The sequence below is a fragment of the Rhinatrema bivittatum genome, chromosome 16 (genome assembly GCF_901001135.1).
Source record: "Rhinatrema bivittatum chromosome 16, aRhiBiv1.1, whole genome shotgun sequence".
NCBI classification, from domain to species: Eukaryota; Metazoa; Chordata; class Amphibia; order Gymnophiona; family Rhinatrematidae; genus Rhinatrema; species Rhinatrema bivittatum.
In genome coordinates this window covers 20,406,693-20,429,035 of record NC_042630.1, presented here as the reverse complement: position 1 = coordinate 20,429,035, position 22,343 = coordinate 20,406,693, and the positions used below count along the sequence as shown (strand labels likewise).

Below are 22,343 nucleotides of genomic sequence, written 5' to 3'. Positions count from 1 at the left end.
AGGTACGATTGGTGGAAATGGTTGAGCGGGAGGTAGAAAATGCCCTATTTCTGCTTCTGTCCTTTCTAGTATGGGGCTGCCATAGGGAGGGTCCTCCAGGATGTAGTGATCTGAAAAAGCCAGCCGGTGGGTGGGCCTGGGTGTTAGGGTCAGCACAGAGCTGGGGTAGCCAGGAGCATTAGCATGAGGCCTAGCCAGTGAGGCTCAGTTAGGTTAAGGATTGTCGGCCTGCTCCCTGCTTTGAGCCAGTATGCAGAAAAAGACTTCTGGATAACGTCATGAACACAGCTCTACTTTCCCATAGAAGAAAGACCTTATGCCCAGCAGCTTCTGGGACATTTGTCATAGAGATTTAATAAAAAGGTACTTCCTCCAACATGCTGCTAATGAGCTATATGACTAACGCAAGGATAATGTATTCCTGAGCAAGTAAGATGGTCTCCCACGTGTGCCTGCAAAGACACCTCTCCCCCGCGTCCTGAAGGCGATAGGCAGCTGCTGAAAGAGCTCGGCCAGGCAGGGAGCAACGAATCTCTCTGCTGCTAATTGGAAAGGTAAGAGGAAGACTCCAGCCTGGGACGCAGCACAGCCTGTGAAACAAAGGACTATAATCATGTGTGACAGCAACACACAGGACAGCAGCATCAGAGAGCAGCAGCAGCACCAACAGCAATGCTCTACTGACCGGACACCCGCCATCCTGCTTCCTTAGCTTCTGGCCAATGTGGGAACAGACTGGCTTGGGTGAGAGATCGCCTGTTTATTGAGGTAGCGAGGCGTGAGAGACATTTCTGTGAGGGGCTGGCTTGCCGTAGGTTCTAATTGTGTGTTTTGTTATATACCAGGGTTATAATAAATATTATAGCGGCAGAATAACGGTTCCCTAGAGGAAGAAGGAGAGGCAGCTAAGGAGAAAGATAAATCGTTAACTCTCCAGTCCACCTGCTTAGTGACTCAGAAGGACCCGAAGCGTCTGGGTAACCCCTGTGATGGCTGAACCAGCTCTCATTTCAGTTTCAAGTGGCGAGCTTCTAAAATGGGGAAGGATATTCTCGCAGGGTTCCCTGAGCAGAGGGAAGATCTCTTGCAAGGCCCTTCACATTGCAACACTGAAGTCCCAGTTCAATGTCTTGTACACAGCAGTGATGACAAGCAGTTAAGCCATTAAGCAAGACACACGCTGCAAGCTTTGGTGGTTTCCAGCAATACTTTTACTGATAGGTTGCAAGGTGATGAAATACAGTTCTTCACAACTGGATTGATTCACTTGTAGATGGTACAAGTGCTTTTGAATAAATCTGTGACTACTTTAAAGCCTTACTTATTTCAAGACGCTACACCCAATTGATTTAGTCTTTGATGACTGCTTCCCTCCCGATATAGGTGAAGTATCGAAGATGGAATTCGTGTTACAGAGTCACTTATTCTCCTACCTCCTCCACGCTGTCTCCACCCAGTACCTGAATGGCACCAGCCCTTCTCCTCCTCTCCCCGCGAAGGATCAGGAGGATAACTCCGGCAGCTCCTCTTCTCCTTATCTCCAACAGATGAGCCTGGGCCCTGTTGAGGGTCCAATCCAGCTCCTCGTCTCCCCTCACCAGAATGGCTGTAAATCCTCTTTCTCCTTGGATCTCAGGCCCCTCTTGCATGAAAGAAACCTCTCCCAATTTGATGGGAGAGCAAAAAAAAAAAAAGTTAATGAACTTAATGGAGTCCCTAATTAATGTAAATCAATCAATCTACAAATATAAAGTGGACTGGGAGGCTGGAAAGAAACTCCCAGCCCAATAAAAAGGCTCCATGACGGCATCAACTCGATACAGAAAACGAGAGAACAGCCAAGACACGCTGCCTCTCCAAAAGGGAACAGGGAATCCACACAGTAAGATGGTGACCTGGCTTTGGATACCAGCTTCCACCCGGGGGAGCTGTACACCCCCAAAATGACCCACAATAATGGTATATCCAGACTGAAGGGAGCTCACAGGATCCCTACATTTTCATGGCAGACTTAAGCTTTCTGAAAACAAGGTTTCTCAGTTGGAAGGTGAGAATCATTAATTACCAGGCCTAATCTCTGCTCTTATGGTCTTGCAGCCAGTGATTCTTCAATGCGGCACACTGTCTCCGTGCCTGGGCATCCTGGCACATCACAAGACATGGAAACTGACTCCTTGTATCGCATAGCAGCTCTATCCGGGTCTCTGTACAAAACACTGTGGGGCTATCACCTTAGTACCCCTTAGTAACAGTAATCTCAAAGCGCTGACAAACACATGTCTCCCGTTGCCTAGTCTGGAGGACGCCGGGCCATTTCTGGTTTCCTTTAAGACGATAGTGGATGGAGAAGACTTAGTGCAAATGGAGATCAAAAGATTGCTGAGAATGACTACACCGGCCACTCTCTGTCCAACAGATTAGGAGAGCCATTGACAATTCAAAAAAACTCAAGGTCTAGAACGGGTCTAGAGGGTCTAGAATGGGTAGATGTGAATCGGTTATTTACTCTTTCGGATAATAGAAAGACTAGGGGGCACTCCATGAAGTTAGCATGTGGCACATTTAAAACTAATTGGAGAAAGTTCTTCTTCACTCAACGCACAATTAAACTCTGGAATTTGTTGCCAGAGGATGTGGTTAGTGTAGTTAGTGTAGCTGTGTTTAAAAAAGGATTGGATAAGTTCTTGGAGGAGAAGTCCATTACCTGCTATTAAGTTCACTTAGAGAATAGCCACTGCCATTAGCAATGGTAACATGGAATAGACTTAGTTTTTGGATACTTGCCAGGTTCTTGTGGCCTGGATTGGCCACTGTTGGAAACAGGATGCTGGGCTTGATGGACCCTTGGTCTGACCCGGTATGGCATGTTCTTATATCTTATAAGGACAATTACCCATGGACATTTATGTGGCTGGGTGCATATATAAGAAAGTAATTAGGTGCTCGTAAATGTCAGGCACATGTTGCCCAAGCAAAACAAGGAAATCAGGACTGACTCGCAGAGGTTAAGGTTAGCAGGGCTCTGGAATGATACGGCTGGGATTGCTCACATCCCTACAGACGGGCCGAGGGGTGCAGAGTCATTTCAGGATGTGACATCTACTGCCCATGGATGGAGGGAGAGTGCAAGTGGCTGCAATCCCGAGATACTTGGTCCTCCTAGGACCAAGAGAACACGTGAAACAAACTCAAAGTGCAAAAGAGGTTAGTGGTGAGTTCTTTGCCAAAGGTGTTGTGCATTTGCTACGGAGGTCCCTCTCCCATAGAGATCTGCTAACAAGAGGCGGTGAGATATTGCTTAAAAAAAAAAACAGACAGCAAAGTAGTCGGGGGGGTGCTAACAGCGAGACGCCAGGCAGACACAGGTAGGAGAATATGAAGGATTCCTGGCCCGCGTTGTGCGGTGCTGCCATGCTGGGGAGGATCTGAGGTGCTGGAATAACAACCCCGCTGGCGCTCTGGATTTTAAAAGGAGGATGTGATGAAAGGAAAAACGAAAGTCTTCTTAAGACACACACAGGCGGATGCGGGAAGCTGAGCGTTCAAATTGTGTAATGAAATTCAGCGCAGAGTTAGTTTCCGAAAGTGCAAGCTGCTTTATAAAATGTTTAGTTCCCAGTGCAGGAAGTTAATGCTACACTAATGCATCGGGAGTTAAACTGCATATTTTAAACCCGGGGAGGGGGAGCAACCTAGGATTTCAGCAGCAGCGGCTGAGCGTGGACGCTTTCCTTCCCAGGGCCCTCCAGGATGAAAAACCATTGCTGTCTTTTGCGGCTCGCAAAAGACAGCATGAGGACAAGCCAGAGCAGGCGGCGCTAGCCCCCGGAGTAACGAGCTGCTTCCCAACCAGGTCCCCTCAGGTCTAACCGAGGCAGGGACAGAAGCCACTCAGCACCTGCCCCACGCACCTCGAGGTTTCCCGTGCCTTATGCAAATGAATGCCTTATGTGGACTTTTGCAGGCAGGCGGATATAGATATTTATTTATTTAGAATTTTTATATACCGACATTCTCGATACACATATCAAATCAGGTCGGTTTCCATAGAACAAGACAGTCGCTGTTAAGGCGTTACATAGAACAGGGTTTAGAACATGAGAACGTAAATATTAAACAGAGTTTCTGAACATAAGAACGTGACTATTGAGAAGATATCAATAACGTGTCAAACAGTGTTCAAAAGCCGTAAAAAATATATATACAATAAATAGTGAAATAATTTAGTGTGTCAGGTAACATTGTACAAAGCTGAATGGAAAGATCTGAGCATTACGAGAGATGATGAACTAGAGCATCTACAGTGGTGATTTTCATAACCTGTGGATTGTCCAGAAGGCGTAGTCAGGCGCAGTGGGGTTTGGGGGAGTTCAAGAGATATGTATTGTTCTATATTGCCTATTGACTGGTGTCTGAGTGTTCCTTCGATTCTGGGAAGGCTTGCCGGAAGAGCCTCCTTATTAGCACGGGCCCTAATTTAAATAAAGAATCACGGGCCCAGGAGAGGTGCCTGGGCGCGTTTCGGGACAGTGGGCACGCAACACGGAGCGCTGGCTCTCCTGCGGAGTTTTTTGAATCTGCCTGAATGGAAGGAAATTTTTAACCAGAAAAAAAAAATTTGTAATCTGCAAAGTGGCCACAAGGTTGTGCCATCGTATCAGAAGTAACAAATTATCCTTCTGCTTGGACTGTGACCCTGAGCACTGTGTAAAGGAAACTTGTCCTATGCTTGGGCTTTGATCTTGTGCACCGTGTAAAGGAGACCTGCCTTCTGCCTGGGCTGTGATCCTGTGTGCTGTGTAAAGGAGACCTGCCTTCTGCGTGGGCTGTGATCCTGTGTGCTGTGTAAAGGAGACCTGCTTCCTGCTGGAGTTGTGATCCTGTGTGCTGTGTAAAGGAGAGGGCAGGTCTCCTTTATCCAGCATCACAGCCCACACCGAAGACAGGTCTCCTTTACACAGCATCACAGCCCATGCAGGTCAGGTTTCCTTTACCCAGCACACAGGATCACAGCCCACGCAGAAGGCAGGTCTCCTTTACCCAGCATCACAGCCCACACAGAAGGCAGGTCTCCTTTACACAGCACACAGCATCACAGCCCAGGCAGAAGGCAGGTCTCCTTTACACAGCATCACAGCCCATGCAGAAGGCAGGTCTCCTTTACCCAGCACACAGGATCACAGCCCACGCAGAAGGCAGGTCTCCTTTACACAGCACACAGGATCACAGCCCATGCAGAAGGCAGGTCTCCTTTACCCAGCACACAGCATCACAGCCCATGCAGAAGGCAGGTCTCCTTTACCCAGCACACAGGATCACAGCCCAGGCAGAAGGCAGGTCTCCTTTACATAGCATCACAGCCCATGCAGAAGGCAGGTCTCCTTTACCCAGCACACAGGATCACAGCCCAGGCAGAAGGCAGGTCTCCTTTACACAGGATCACAGCCCATGCAGAAGGCAGGTCTCCTTTACCCAGCACACAGGATCACAGCCCAGGCAGAAGGCAGGTCTCCTTTACCCAGCACACAGGATCACAGCCCAGGCAGAAGGCAGGTCTCCTTTACCCAGCACACAGCATCACAGCCCATGCAGAAGGCAGGTCTCCTTTACCCAGCACACAGGATCACAGCCCAGGCAGAAGGCAGGTCTCCTTTACACAGGATCACAGCCCATGCAGAAGGCAGGTCTCCTTTACCCAGCACACAGGATCACAGCCCAGGCAGAAGGCAGGTCTCCTTTACCCAGCACACAGGATCACAGCCCAGGCAGAAGGCAGGTCTCCTTACCCAGCACACAGCATCACAGCCCATGCAGAAGGCAGGTCTCCTTTACCCAGCACACAGGATCACAGCCCAGGCAGAAGGCAGGTCTCCTTTACACAGCATCACAGCCCATGCAGAAGGCAGGTCTCCTTTACACAGCACACAGGATCACAGCCCACGCAGAAGGCAGGTCTCCTTTACACAGCACACAGGATCACAGCTTGTAATGGAATTATTTCTGACCACTCTGGCTGAGGATGTGTGTGGAGGTTGGGCCGTATGGATTCAGAGTTCTCACCCAGACACAGACTAGTCTTGAAGGCCACAGACTGAACTCATATACACTGTTCACCAGTCAGAGACTGATTCAGCTACAATTAGTCCGAGACTCCAAAGAAGAGAGAGAGTGAGACAAGGTGCCTCTAATCTACCCACCATGTACTGGGAGGGCCCAGGTGGAAGGGGTACCTTCCTATAAGAGCTTACCTGTGAGGAAGAAGTATGAGAAAGTGGAAAGAGACTGCTCTGAGGGGGGGGGGGGGTTGTGATTCAGACATTGGTGTACTTTTGGACTTTGTGCTCCTGACTCTGGCTTCACAGTAAAAACTTTGTGCACAGGAGTGAATCATGGTCGCACGCGCGTGTGTGTGAAGCCCGTGTGCAAAAGATTCCCACGAGTACAAAACGCTAAGGACCTTAAACTCTGTACTTCCTGCTCCCAGACATGGGGCCATGCATGGTCCGGGACTCTCCCCAGGTGCTCACAACGGGACAGAGATTTAAGATCCTCGCATGCTTTGTATGGTTCCTTTCTCTCCCTCCAAGTTGCACGAAAACACAGGGAGCAGGGAAGAGAGAAAAAAATGTTCCATGGAGAGCTGACTCGCTGTAAGGGTAAGCCGCACATTTATTTATTAACCAGAATTAATCTTAGTTTTGCTTTTCAGAGTTCCATTTGCCGTGTGTATTCCTGTGGCAGCGAGAGGAGCCATGCTTTACAAAGGTTTCTTCTGTGAAAATGTTTATTTGGGGGCCCAGCTGGTGGTCAGGTGCCACGGGAGGGGACTTAAGCTTCGACCCCCCTGGCTCGTGCCTGGCTAGCCGGGGCTGGCTGTAGAGGCAACAATTCACAGCCTGCGGGTGGAGGTCAGGGAGGGAGCTCATAGTCGCTGAGCAATGGCGCTACCTAGTGGTCGGACCAAGGGCCCACAATCGCAGGATTCCTGAAGGAGCCCCGGTGCGTGGTCCCCAGCCAAGGACTCTCACCGCAATTCCTGGACCCAATGTAAACAGGGGACAAAATCCCCCAGTGCTGTTGTGCTTACAGACATAATTTGTAAAAGTGGTGAAGAGGCAGCAAAATGCCTTTTTTTTTTTTTTTTGACATATCACACTAGTAGTCATTATTCTTGTTCTCCTAAGTTTTGTATTTTTTTTTAATCATAGGCAGCCTTTATAACCACTAATATGGCATTTGTTCTTTAATCTTACAGTTATTATTTTATTATTATTATTATTTTAACATTTTTATAGACCGACATTCGTTGGGAACATCATATCACTTTACATGGAACATGAATGTAGCGTAACAGCTTTACAAGGAACTGAGTTTAAACCATATAATAGCTTGGAACAGTAATATAAGATAACATTGCCTAGGTTTTAAAGTAACAACGTAACAGTAATATTAGATAACAATAATATAAGGTAACATTGCCTATGTTTTAGAGTAACGAGGTAACAAAGGCTTTATAAGGCTATAGAATTTTAAAAGTGTTACAGTTAAATTTGACCAGTGACATTGTATCACAAAGTGTAGCGGTTGAATGGTTTGTCGGTGAAATTGACATTGAATTACATTGACTGAGTTTTATAATATTATATGAAATACAATAGTAGTGGAATTGCAATTCTAAGAGAACATTAAGCTTTGAAAGTTCAATGAACTGTGGAGTGGTAGATTCCGGGGGGAAGCAGAAGAAAGTTGATCATTCATTGAACTGTAGGGTAATAGGTTCCTAGGGGAAGGCGAAGTAAGTTGATGAATATGAACAGGAGGTTAGAAAAGAGTAATGTTGAGAGGCAAGGGGGAGGGGGGCTTAGTGGGGCGAGAGTAGTGAGTTGGTAAAAATTTCAGGTGTAGGCCAGTTGTTTTCCTAGATAGATAAGTGCTGTAATTTAGATAAAGGATGCTGCAATAGCAGAAAGAACTAGGCTGCAAGGTTATAGAAAACTTTCTTAGAGCAAACACAAGGCTACTAACACAGCAAAATTCCAAGAAAGCATTGAATTAAATAGCATGGAGAGCGAAAGAAAATTACCATATAGCCATTCAGATTAATTGTTTATAACAAAGGCCCAATCACAGAAAATTTTGACAATTATGTAATCTAGTTTGGGGATGAAAATGTACAAATAAGAAATTCTACATACGGCTGAGTTATCAGTACAATTATTTGAGAGGAAGTTTTGATGCCTTGCGTGGCACTCTGCCTCTCCATAAGGTACCTTTATTATTTAATGTTTAAGATTTATCTTATTTTATAGCATTTAATTTAAAAAACCTGTTCTCTGCAGCTGTTGGCTCAAAGTAAATTTTTTGTTTCGGTGAACCACAACACCAGGTAGTTGCAACTGAAAGCCCAGGGCTCCAGATCCCAGTCCTAGCATGAGCTGGAAGGCAGAAAAGGAAACTCTCCAGAGCTTCATGTAAGCGCAGATAAGGATTCTCGGGCAAGCCATGTTACATCTCACAGGGCCACTGCTGGATCTTATGTAGCCCCTGTGCTAGAGGACTCCTCAGTAAGACACAAGGTACACTGTTAAAGCCAGGCTTCCCCAGCGACTGTTCATCTCTTCTCCCTGGTGCAGGGTCCCAGCCGCTAGTTATTTGTCCATCAATAAAAGCTAATGATGAAGCGAGACTCGGGACCGGTGTTCAAACATTGAAAAATGGCCTTCCCCAGTCTAGGTTAAACTGATCCTTTTCCCCATCCCTTAGGGTCCTTTATCCTTGAACTGAATGCAAAGACTCCCTGGCAACAAGGCCTTGGCAATTCCTTTTCCCTTAAAGGAAATAGCTGGGATCCACAGCTCGGCAGGGAGTAGACGAAGGCAAGCACTTGGTGGCTGACTGGGGGGGGTCTCCTCTTTCCTCCCAGACTCTGGAAGTAGTTGAGGGATATCCACTCCCAGGGGCAGCTGAAGGCAATAAGCCACCACTGCTCCCCCCCCCCCCCCAAATTTAAATAAAATAACCCCACCCCAAGGCTCACGAAAACCCCTGGTGGTCCAGCGTGGAGCCCAGGAGTGATCTGCCACTCCCGGGCCATCGGCTGCCACTAACCAAACTGGCACCGGTGGTCTTTAGCCCTTACCATGTGACAGGGGCTCCCGGCTGGCACTTTTTGCCACTTCTAAATTCTGCCGCCTGAAGCAGCCGCCTCACCTTTTTAGCTGTTTAGCTGTCGGGGACTTTAATATTGGTGTTGGTGAGATTTTAAGAGGTATAGAAGCAGAATTTTATGCCTCTTCGTGTGAGCAGATTGGTCTTAAACCAACACATAAGAATGATCCTATATTAGATGGGCTATTCTTGCTTAGATTGGCTTAGCTAATGAAAGATGTTGATCTGCATGGTCACTATCTGGTTTATTTTAATTTGGTAGGAAATACTCTATTAACAGGAAATAAAATCAGGTCTGGTGTTATGATGAGCTCACTTTCAGCGTGTGGTTATATGCACACAAAGATGCCAGCATAAAGACGTTTCAGTATCCCATGATTAGGCCAGAGGTGAAATTCCCACCATTGCAAAAAACACCAACCAAGAACTCCTTAATATTATATTACAACCCCACTAGCTGACTAATACCCAATCAAAACAGTGAGGTATTTGACACAGAGCTGGATATAATAGAAAGGAAGGCGAGGCTGTAAGACAAACACCTGATGAAATAACTACCTGAGGTGACCCAGAAGCCAGGCCCCGCAAGCTAATCATGGGAGCAGAAAACCGGCGATTCAAAGGATCGCAAACAGAGATCTGGCACTGGTAGGCCCGGTTTCAGGAGTTCTGCTTTTGACTCCGTGGGTTGCCTAGATGGAAAGTCTTTTGTAACCCAGCTAACCACAAAGCACGTTCTTGGTATTCGGTGGTTCTCTGCCGTCATTTTTTCATTGCTTCTGCTTTTCTGGTTTTGAGTCACAGGAGCCCAGCGGTAAAAGGTACTTATCAGACGTTTAGTAACTAACATTCTGGGTGAGTCTCATTGTCTCCCCGTGCCTCGGATCTAATCCCTGGCCGTCTCTCTGTCATGGGGCAGTGTCTCCAAATGGGTTTGTTTTGCGTGGCCCAGGACAGGAATGAGCTTCACTCAACCAGAATATATTGAGTAAGGTTTACTGCCGGTCATAGGCGCCAGCGCTGGGGGTGCTACAGCGCCTCCAGTATTGTTTCCTGCACTCCTGTCGACTGGTGCTGCAGGTCTGTCAGGGAAGGCAATAAGGAAGTGCTTCCCTCTCCTCCGATACTGTTCCCACTTCTCCCTGCAGCCCATTGGCTGCCTATGGAATGTCTGACCAATGGGGTCCAGGGGAGGGCTAGCAAGAAGTGCCTGTCTCCTCCGATACTGCTCCTGTCTCCCCCTGCAGCCTATTGGCTGGCTGTGGAATGACTGACCAATGGGCTTGAGGGGGACCAGAAAGCAGCAGCAGTCTAGGACAGGCAGGCTACCTGTGGTGCAGTGGAGATGGGGAGGACTGCTGCTAGAGGGTATGGGGAAAAGGAAAGAGGGGCAGAGGGGCTATTAGGAGGGTGAGAGAGGAGCTGAGAGAATGACTAGAGATAGTTTAAAAGGGGATGCTGGCTGGGAGAGAGAAAACTGCTGTTAGGGTCTGAGAGAAGAACTAAAAGAAGGAATTCTGGAAGTGGGACTGGGAGAGAAGCTGTGGGAGAGGGAGAGGAGAAGCTACAGTCTATGAGGCCGGAGGAGTCTGAGAGAGAGTGATGGGCTGTGAGAAGGGGACAGAAGCTGAGAGAAGGGAAAAGGGGATACAAGCTGGGAGAGAGGACATGGCCTGTGAAAAGAAGAGCAGAGCTGAATGGAACTTGAGAGAGAGAGAGAGGTAAAAGGTGACTGGAAAAGGAGCTGTATGGGCAGAGAGGAGGGGGCTGACAGGAAAGAAAAAAAGAGAATCATGGTGGAGAAAAGAGGCAAGAAAAGATGAGGAGAGAGATGGACGTGGCAGGAGGTGTGAGGAGATAATGGGTTATCGAGAGACAGCCGGTGAACAGAAAGTGAAATGCACGTGGAGGAAAAATAACAAATGGTAAAGCAATGAGAGGAAGACCAGAAACTCAGCTTTAAAAGAAAAAAAGGAGGCGGAGACAGAAAGGAAAGTTAAGGGAAAGCCAAGAGAAGCTGAGAGAGAGAACAGAATCCAAACTATAGATACAAGATTGGAAAATTGTTTATTTTGGAGGAGCTGGGCAGGGTCAAGGGTGAGGGGGCAGGAGGTATCTGCCCTTTCCTTGCAGCCCCGCAGTTATCAGGGTAAATAAAGTATTTTACTGAAAGGAAGGGGGATGAGGTTAAGAACATAAGAAATTGCCATGCTGGGTCAGACCAAGGGTCCATCAAGCCCAGCATCCTGTTTCCAACAGAGGCCAAACCAGGCCACAAGAACCTGGCAATTACCCAAACACCAAGAAGATCCCATGCCACTGATGCAATTAATAGTAGAGATGTGCATCGTTTTTTGTGTGAGTGTCGTTCTTCGTTTTTCGGCCGCCATGGAAAATGTCGTTTTTTTTCGGGTCGGGTTTTTTTTTTCGCGAAAAATCGATTTTTAGTTAGTGCGCGCTAACTCCCATTAGTGCGCGCCAACTCCCATTAGTGCGTGCCAACTTCCCGCATGCGATACCATAGGCTCAAAATCTCTCTTAAATAATGGCAGCACCAGTACTGAGGGGGGAAATTTAGGTGAACGTTGTTCCCCTTGTCAAAAACCCCCCCAAAACGTTCTCCTATTATATCCCGCAGAAGACATCAGTTATCTTCGGGATTTCCTAATGGAGGGCAGGATGCGCCACAAGCTGGGGAGATGCTGAGCTGCTGGGGGCTCAGGACATGCAGGTAGTGGAGCATCTTATGTGGGCTCTGCCTCTTGCAAGGAAACTGAGTCCCGGCAGAAGAGCTGCAGTAGGTGGGGAGGCAGGAGAGGTTCCAGGAAAAAAAAAAAAAGTGTCCAGGCTCAGGGAGTGCAGAGCAGGGAAGCGACTGAAGCCTGTAAAGGAGGGGAAATCGCCAATTGAAAGGTGAGCTGAGCCTGCCAATGAAGGGAAGCCTAACACGTTGATGATGAGTTGGAACCAATGAAGGGAAGCCTAACACGTTGATGATGAGTTGGAATCAATGAAGGGATGGCTGAAGCAAACCTGCAGAGGAGGGCAGCTGGATAAGGAGGTGGAACCTGGAAACAGAGAAGGAAACGGAGAGCAGAGCAGGTTAAGGGGAGCTGGAAGAGGGATATTAAACACCCCCCCCCCCCAAATATAAAATTCAAAGTATACCCATGCGGGAACGGGAGAATTAAGAGTGCAGATGGAGTAAGGAAGGGAGGGAGGGGAAAAAGAGGAATAGATGGGGAGGAAATTAGGAGAATGAGAGAAAACAAGATTGAGAAAGAGTGCTGACAGGTGAGGGTGGGGGAAGAGACTGTAGTGTGGGTAAGGCTGTTGGGGGGGTATGGAGCAGAAGGGAGAGGCTAGTGGAGAAGAGCTGGGGGTGGGGAGAAGAATGACTGGTGGGACTTTGAGCCTTCCCTAGCTTTTGTTTTGGAGTCTTCTCCATGTCCACATTACCTCCTCTCTGGACATTTAAATACAGGCTGCTCAGTCACACATCCCACTGTCTTCTGGTTTTGGGTTTTTTTTTCTTTTTTACTGGGGGCACAGTAGTTTGTGTTGAGTTCAGCATCTCCAATTATTTTCAAAAGTTGGCTCCTGGGCTGCTCTGGGAGAAGAGTGCTTAAAATAGAAGCCATCTGGGCTACTGATGAAGGTAGCTAGTGGGACAGGAAATAATCAATGAGAGAAATACTGTGGAAAGCACAATGATTCCCATTCCATGACTTGCTGCAGTAAACAGTGCATATGCAGAGCCAGCATAGGGACAAAGCAAACAGCTGGGGGTTGACTCAGCTTGCTGGGAAAAGTAGAAGTCATTGGAAAGCAATGAAAATAGCAGCTGAGAGGACATGCTAACCTGCTAACTGGGAAAAGAGACAGAAAAAGCTTTTGATGGAGAAGCAGCTCTGTTTTAAAGCTGAGAGGCAAAGTATGAATAACTTATGTATGCAAAGTAAGAAAAGGAAAATTTGCTTTATTGATTTAATCTGTGTTGGTAAAAAATAAAAAGCCTGTGAGCTGGTGCAAGAGCACCTCAGGAAAATTAAGATGAAAAAAACTGTTGAGACTTTCTGACAGATGAGCGTGCTGTATCTAATTGTGGGAATTTGGCAGTAACTTAAGTCCTGTTACATGTTAAACCAGGAAAAGGAATTCACTGTATGTGATACAGAAATCACAGTGAAATTGTAGTAATAGTGCATTCTTTAAGTGGAAGCAGAAGAATGAGAAATTTGTGGAGCATTAAATTCTAAAAGACTTGTGAGCATGTGACTGGGAATATGAACAGAAGTTAAAACGCCACATGTGGTATGGAGACTGTGGAAAATTATTTTAAGGAGGAGGTTAGCATGTGGAAGAGTATTGTGCCATGATAGACGGGAATGAAGCAGAGAAAATCACTGATATTATTAGTGTAATTATTTAATATAAGGCCTATAAGTTCTGAGAATACTTATGCCATTTTTCTTAACCTGCTTGTAACAAAACAAGTTCTGAGATCAGATATACTGGAGAGCTGCTACTCAGAAAGGCTAACTGCAGATATCTGAGGAAACCAGGACTTAACCTCCTGACCACACCTCACTGTTTGTTGCTGATTGAATAACGGATAGTTGGGGCCTCAACGAACACATGGGGAGTGGTCCAGAGAAAGAAACTAGGACAAAGGTCGGAAGAATTAACTTAAAAAGAGCAACATTAGACTAACTAACTGAAATCAGAGAACCAACGGCTCGGAGGAAAAGCTTTTTGGACATTACCAGTGTTAATGAAGTGACCCATGAAGTAGGGAAAAGCTTTTTGGACATTATCAGTGGTTAATGACGTGGCCAATGAGTTGTTGCTGATTTTCCAATGCATTGTGTTTACAAAATATTTCACATCAGGAGCTGTGAGGGAAGTATTTTGTGTAGATATTCTTTATTGCAAACTTTAATCTTGTATGCTTTTTATTGCTTATTCTCAGACTATACTTGCATTTAAGTGTGTTGCGTGTTCTTTGACATATAACCTACCACTCAGCCACTACCCCCCCCCCCCCCCCCCCCCGTACACGTTTTACAGAGAGTGAAGGAGAAAATGTACCACTCCAAAGCTCTTGTGAGAGAAAGTTTCTGTAAAACTGAGGAAGGCTGATAAAAATATAATTCTAAATTGTGCACAGTGAATGAGAAGGAGTGTATGCTAAACTAAATACAGGAAAGTGTGCCTCTGAGGGTTAATTCACCTTTGCTGGAAAAATTCAAAATAGAAATAGGGTAACACTTTATTTTTGTTTTCATAGCTAGAATACAGTTTTACTGAGATATCCAGATGAAGTGAGGTAACATTCTTTCTCTAGATTTTTGGAAGGAGGTCACAAAAGTGCAGACGGGCTTCTTTTACTGATTTTGCTTGAGAATTGAGAGACTGGACACTTCACGGATCTTCAGTGGCGAGCATCAAGAGGCTGGCAACAGCTACCACTAGGGTCCAATCTAGCTACAACTAGTCCACTGCATCAAAGAGGACTACTACTACAACCTGAAGAACCACGAGCTCACAAATCAACACACTGCATTGCACATTTGAGTATTTAACTATTCAAACTCACATCCAGAGCTCTGGTATTCCTTAGGAACATATTCATTCAAGTATTCATATGAAAGACTTAAATAAAAAAAGAGAAATTCAAGGAAAAGGATCAGAATTGAAAGACAGCAAATTCTGCACAGTTTTGAGATGGTTGTATATAATGCTAAGCACCATATTCTGACAGAAGGAATAAGATTCCTAAATGATTTTAGGTACATATATCTGGGGATCAATGTGCTTTGAAAGTTGATTACTGACCTGCTATTTAGATCAGAAACTAAACTGCTACCTATAAAAAATGAAAACAGTGTTAAGAGCATTGCTGTAAAATGGTACCAAGTAAGTAGATACAAAAGTTATTTACCTTTTATTTGTTTTAAGTTGTTTCTTCTTTCTGTGAATCCATTTCTTTCTTCCAGTACTAGGCAGAGTGACATAAAATTGTGTCATATAGATTTTAGTGTCTGGACAAGTGCAAGGTGATGCATATAGGGAAAAATAACCCATGCTATAGTTACACAATGTTAGGTTCCATATTAGGAGCTACAATCCAAGAAAGAGATCTAGGCGTCATAGTGGATAACACATTGAAATCGTCGGTTCAGTATGCTGCGGCAGTCAAAAAAGCAAACAGAATGTTGGGAATTATTAGGAAGGGAATGGTGAATAAAACGGAACATGTCATAATGCCTCTGTATCGCTCCATGGTGAGACCACACCTTGAGTACTGTGTACAATTCTGGTTGTCGCATCTTAAAAAGATATAATTGCGATGGAGAAGGTACAGAGAAGGGCAACCAAAATGATAAAGGGGATGGAACAGCTCTCCCCTATGAAGAAAGGCTAAAGAGGTTAGGGCAGTTCAGCTTGGAGAAGAGATGGCTGAGGGGGGATATGATAGAGATCTTTAAGATCATGAGAGGTCTTGAATGAGTAGATGTGACTCAGTTATTTACACTTTCTGATAATAGAAGGACTAGGGGGCATTTCATGAAGTTAGCAAGTAGCACATTTAAGACTAATCGGAGAAAATTCTTTTTCACTCAACACACAATAAAGCTCTGGAATTTGTTGCCAGAGGATGTGGTTAGTGCAGTTAGTGTAGCTGGGTTCAAAAAAGGTTTGGATAAGTTCTTGGAGGAGAAGTACATTAATGGCTATGAATCAAGTTTACTTAGGGAATAGCCACTGCTATTAATTGTATCAGTAACATGGGATCTTCTTGGTGTTTGGGTAATTGCCAGGTTCTTGTGACCTGGTTTGGCCTCTGTTGGAAACAGGATGCTGGGCTTGATGGACCCATGGTCTGACCCAGCATGGCAATTTCTTACGTTCTTATGACTCTGATAGCAAACTAGGCAGTCACCTAGAGCACAAACAATTTTTGGGTAGAAAAATTCCACCAGCACAAGACCCAGAGGGAGAGAGTCAATACTGCCAAAGAAGAGAGTGCTGGAGCTGCCACCAACATGTAACTTGAGGGAAGCGAGTGCATGAACGAAGGTTTGCCTAGGGCACCTAATACTCTTGCACCAGCCCTGGAATCCTGGCTATATCAACTTTATGCTTCAATAGATTTTTTACATTATTTAATAGCTAAAGATGCAAATGTGCACCTGCATTACTGCAGAATTCTCTAAATCTGTCTACCCCTGAGCAGCTGCAGGAAGTGGTAGCTGGGTCTGTGTGTGATCTTGGGATGAATCATTTTACTCCCCGGTGGCTGTCTCGGACTCTGTCTTACCTGGGGGGCAGTCACTTTATTCTCCTGTGCTCCAGTTATAATCCCCACTCTGTCACTGTCTATGTGTGGGACCTGGGGAGGGAGTCACTTTATCTCCCTGTGGCAGCTCTACCGCCCAACCTAGAGCACAACTAACCTTGTGAAATTTAAATCTGGAGAAGAAAATCAGTTTGATTATTTCCTCCTGGCCATGGTCCAGCCTTCTTCTGGTCCTGCTGAATCATTCACTGGCCAGCCCTCTGGGACATTCCTTGTAGGGCGCGTGTGTGTATGCAACAGTAAATCTCGATCTCGCCGTCCTCAGAGGAGTAACAGTGTCACAGATTATGAAGAGACCATCCAGCCACCCGGGACAGACTTCTCCTTCACTCCATAATCATTTTCACTCTTCCCCTCAGGTAAAAATTTCTCCTTTCCTATCCTTCCTGTGGTCACTTAGCTTCTGATTGCTGCTGATGCCTTGGTTTTTTCATCTGCCAGAAATCCAAAACTTTTTGGTTTGTGTTGTTGTTCTTTTTCCAATTTGCAGAGCCCTAGAAAGTTGTTAATGTGTTTGTATCATGCAGGAGTTGTATTGCCTCCTTACCACATGATAAAATCAATATTTTTAGGCTGGCAAAGCCTATTACTTTACAACGTCGCTGTGCATCACCAACTAGTTTCCACGGTGTAACATGCTCTGGTGGCATGCATGGGAGCCTCTGGATAAGAGACTGGCACTGATAGGATCGTTGTGGGGAGAAGGAGACTTCTTAGAAAAATTAAGACGTCCTGGGATAGGAGGCAGTGTCCTGTTGTGGATAGAAAACAGAGTAGGGCTAAATGGTAAATGTTCTCAGTGGAAAAAGATGAATAGTGGAGTGCTGTAGGGATCTGTTCTGGGATCACTGCTGTTTAACATTTATAAATGACCTGGAAATGGGAACAACAAGTGAGGTGATCAAAATTTGTCAATGATACAAAATTGTTCAGAGTTGTTAAATCACAAGAGGATTGTGAGAAATTGGAAGAGGAGATTGTAAAACAGGGAGACTTGGCATGCAAATACCAAATGAAATTGAATATGGACAAGTGCAACGTGATGCACTTAGGGAAGAGTAACCCAAATTATAGCTACAAAATGCAAGGTTCCACATTAGGAGTCACCGCTGATAATAGGTTGAAAAGTTCTGTTTACTATACAGCAGCCAAGAAAGCAAACTGTACAGCAGCCAAGAAAGCAAACAGAATGCTCGGGATTATTAGGAAAGGAATGGAGAATAAAACAGAGAATAGCATAACAACTCTGTATAGCTCCATGGTGCGACCTCATCTTGAGTATTGTGCGCAGTTCTGGTCATCACATCTCAAAAAAGACATAGCAGAATTAGAAAAGGTACAGAGAAGGGTGACCATAATGATAAAGGGGTGGAACAGCTCCACTATGAGGAAAGGCTAAAGAGGTTAGGACTGTTCAGCTTGGAGAAGAGATGGCTGAGGGGGGATATGATAGAGGTCTATAAAAAAATGAGTGGAATGGAACAAGTAAAGGTTAATCAGTTATTTACTTTTTGAAAAAGTAGAAAGACTATAGGACACTCAATGAAGTTACTATTTAAAACTATAATAGAAAATATGTTTTTTTTCAATGCATAATTAAGCTCTGGAATTCATTGCCAGAGGATGTGGTGAAAGCTGTTAGTGTAGCTGCATTTAAAAAGGATTTGGCCAAGTTGCTGGAGGAAAAGTTCATAACCCATTATTAAGGTGGACTTGGGGAACTCTACTGCCTACGCCTGGGATAAGCAGCTTGGGATCTATCTACCTCTTGGCATCCTGCCAGGTACTGGGCGGTCTAACCCAGTATGGTAAGCCTTATGTTCTTAGGTTCAAGTTGCGGAGCTAAGGGTAGGGGCATCATAAACAGCATTTTCGCATTTCCTCCCAGCCCCCACAGTGAATCTTTGATCCCCTTTCCTGTTTGCCGCAGACCATAAATGAGCATCATCCCCCACCCCAATCAATTTTCTGTCCTCTCTTCTCATATTTATCCCCCTCTCCCCTCACACACATTGATTTCTCTTTTGCTCTACATTCCTCCTCCTCCTCCCTTCAGACTCCAGTGCTCTCCCTCCCCCTCCCCTCCTTTGCAGGCCAGCAGCAGCAGAAATAAGCTGCAAGCAAACACCTCCTGCCATCAGCTCTTCTGCAGGAGCACTGGGTGCCCGCTTTGTCATTCACTGCCGCCCATGCTTCTGTTATTTACCCCCTCTCCCTGCACAGGACCCCGCCCCTCTACCTCTGGACGTCCATCCACTGATTGCACCCCCACTATCCCCCCCCCCACCCCCCCCCCCCCCCCCCCCCCCCCGTCTCGCACTCTCTCCTTCCTCCATCCCCTGTGCCCTCCGGTCCCAAGCCCTCCATCGTCTCCCCTTTTGTGTGTAAATCCATTTTGAAAATCCTCACAGGATGTTTGAATATTACTCCTCTCGTAGCTCAAGTGCCCAAACAGCGCAGCTTTTACCACGTCTGCTTGGTGCTGATAAGTCAGCCCTCGAGTTCGTCGTAACCCTGAAAACGCACCTCGTAACCACACTGCTGGGTGGCGCAGCCAGCACGTGCTGCGCGATTTTAAGTACGTTCGGGAGCCTGGCAATTTTAAGTGCCAGGGCCTCTTAGATAGTGATTTGCCCTCGAGGACACCGTGTTCATTCCCTCTCATCTGTCAAACTCTGTAAAATGGGTGGCCCCCATCTCTGTGGATGGTTCATCTCCGTTCTCTTGGTTGCCCAGCTCTGTAGTCAAAGTGTTTGCCTTGCTCAGGAGGTCCGTCCAGACTGAGTGGTGAGCGCCACCCGTGGGCAGAGTTTCCCTTCATATCAAACCACTTTTCTCGCTGCCCTGCGATGTGAGTCTGAGCCTGGTTGGTATCCCCAACAAATCTGTTTGGTGTAATTTGATGTTTCTGTTCTTTTGAAAAAAAAAAAAATCAGAAGTTAGCTGGCCAAAGAAGATTTGGGCACTTATGTGGTTAAATTCTAGCTGGCTAATAAGACACCAATGAGAAGTTAGCCGGCTAAGTTAGGGGCGCTCTGGGGGCACAACTGGGAGGAGCTGAGTTAGCTGGTTAACTTAACCAGCTAAGTCTAGTTGGCCCATCGACCTGTCCTAAAGTTATCCAGCAATATTCTAGCCATCTAACTATTCAATAGTGCAGCTGCACTACTGAATATACTTCAAAAGTTAGCTGGATAAGTTTATCCAGCTATTTGGATAGTGACTGAATATGGACATCATTGTTTTCTTGGAAAACATTAGAACATTTTTTAATTATTGGATTTTTTATTCTTCAGATGTTTTGAAATACTTTATTGGTATTTGGGAAAGATTAGAACAAATTTTTGCAAGTTATTTTTAATTATTGGATGTTTGTCGGTTGTTTTGACATATACGGTATAGTATTTTTATTAGGAATTTTTTTCTTTTAAGTTTCAAATAGGCTTTATTGTAGTAATAAAATACCAATACAATAAAGGGTGGAAAAGAAGCCAAAACGTACCACCCAAAATACATCATAAAGCAAGGAAAGGCAGAAATTACGAAAGGGAACATAAACTCACAAATTGTTATTGTTTGTAAGGTTTTGAGTGGACCCTTGGACACTGTGGCAGATGACCACACCCACGAGGGGAAGTCCCGTGAGGGGAAACAGGTCAGGCTCAGCTTAGGACCCGCAACACAGAATTGTCTTTTATTAAACAGAGTTGAGAAGCCACCAGAGGTGGCAGTAGTGAGTAGAGATGAAGCCCAGCTGGGCTTAGGGTTCCTCAGGACACTGGAACAGTGATCCCACAATGGCTGTGCTGTAGTGGAGAGAAACTGAGATGGTGAGTACAGTGGAGCATACACAGAGTTCTGGTTTAGAGCCTCGTTGGTTGATTACTCACTCAGCGGTTTCTCCCGGAAGGTATCACAGAAGCTGGAATAGAGGCAGGTCCTCGAGGAGCGAGTACCTGGTTCCAGGGAACAGCTCTGAGAGAGTCGAGATGGTAACTCACTGATGGTGTAGGCAGTGGTTTCTTCCAAGCAGAAGCGAGCTCAGGTGGCGAGTCCGGGAACATGGGCCCTCGAGGAGCGAGTACCGGTTCTAGACAGCGACCTGAAAGAAAAGAGAGAGGCCCCCGAGGAACGGGTACCCCGATAGAGTAAGTCCAATAAGGAGAGGCAGAGTAGCTAGGTAAGAAGAGCGAATCCCATCCGTAAGGAGATCCCTTGCTAACTCGATTAGCTAGCAAACAGAGTAGGCTTTTGTATCCGGGATGCATGACGTCATCACAGGGGGACGCCCCTGAGGTTCGCGCCAAAGAAGGAATAAGAAGCAGGGCCGCCCGGCGCACACGCCCCCTATGGCAGCTGAACAACATGGCGGGATGTAGCGCCCAAGCCGGACTGGGGACGCCGGAGAGGACGGCAGGCAGACACTGCGGCAGGCAGACGTCCATCAACCGCGGGAGGAGTCACCAAAGAGGTAAGGAGGGCGGAGTGGAGACGTCGGGCAGCCACAGTCGTAACACAAACCCCTCACCGCCCAGAAAAAGGAAAAAAGACAGTAAACACTACAATGCAGATCCCACTTCTTCACCAGCAGCTTTCAGAAACGGATCCCAAATTCTAGGCACACCGTAGTATTTAAAAATACAAAAACCAAATCAGAGGCGCAGGGACTCAAAGAGCCAAGAATTGTTTATATATGTAAAAAAAAAATGTTATCTCAGATCCCTACTAATACGGGAACATGGTAAGACAGTACTCGCTGTCTTATTTTAATCCACTCTCTCTTGCCCGCAATGGGCTTCAAACAGTATCAGTACCTTACATTCATATCAGAAACCGCGCGAGTACGTGCGATCTCCCAGCACATGCACAGAACCATTTTCCACTAAAAGCGGCAGGGCATGGGTGCGGTCTTTACCAGGAAGTCTGTGCGTAAGTCTCTACACGCGCCGGGGTCTCCTACCGCGCAACCTTACGTCTACTATGGACGGCGTGTAAGTTGTGAAACAAAGAAAGCGAGGCCGGTCAGCGGGGTTTTAAGGCTCAGGGCTAATAGGGTAAGAGGGAGGCGAGTTAGCTAGGGGGGATTAGGAAGTCCTCCCCTTTACTGGGGTGCGAACTGGGAAAAGAGGTCATGGCGTCGACGCGCGTCCAGTAAAATCCCCTCCCTCCCCCCACACTTATGCGAGCGAGGCGGCATTTGCAGGCACACGCGTGCGTCAGTGTGAAATAATGCGCACACGTACACGCCCGTTTGAAACCGCTGCGTCCCTGTGCGCAAGCCGGCAAAGGCATGCACATGTGCGCCCGCGGGCAGGTCTTAAAATTTACCTCCTAGGTTTCGCTTTTTTGTAATTCTTGTAGCAAGGTCAGCAGAACACTCTTTTTTTCCTTGCCTTTTCTCTCGTGTTTGGTTTTACTTAGGAATGTGGCTGTACAGGCTTTGTTATGTGGGGAGAAGATTGAAGCCCTGATATCCTTATTGTTTGAGGTGGGATAAGGAACAATGCGGGTTACTCATTACTGGCTTGGCAAGTTGCTAACCTTTCATTAAAAGCTTGAATTTGAAGGCAAGGAGGTGATGAAACCTTTAGATATGTGCGGGAGATATGAAAAGGCAAAGGAGAAAGAGAAAAACTGAAGAGGGGAGCAGCAGAAGAGAGAAATCTCAGGATTTCCAGACGGGGAATGCAAGGGACACCAACCCGTTTACAGAGCAGGAAGTGCTAAAGCGCTGTAATGAATCCCTGGGTGGGAAAACCCCTGCTAGCAGAGCCAAGGGTTCACAGGTCGGTTTTGGACTCTAACTGCACAG

At 46.2% G+C, this 22,343-nt stretch overlaps 1 protein-coding gene across 3 annotated transcripts in view; it reads left to right on the top strand.

The window, feature by feature from the left end:
* The first annotated feature begins 6,421 nt into the window (after positions 1–6,421).
* The window catches only part of LOC115078298 (N-acetyllactosaminide beta-1,3-N-acetylglucosaminyltransferase 2-like), a 65,813-nt gene continuing 49,891 nt past the window's right edge, over positions 6,422–22,343 (top strand). Inside the window, exon 1 of one of the 3 annotated variants that reach the window (XM_029581157.1) lies at positions 6,422–6,656. The gene's annotated coding sequence lies outside the window, so the exon portion shown is untranslated. Of the gene's footprint in view, positions 6,657–16,646; positions 16,891–22,343 lie in introns of those variants that run through there. The other 2 variants (XM_029581155.1, XM_029581158.1) reach the window with 2 other exon arrangements.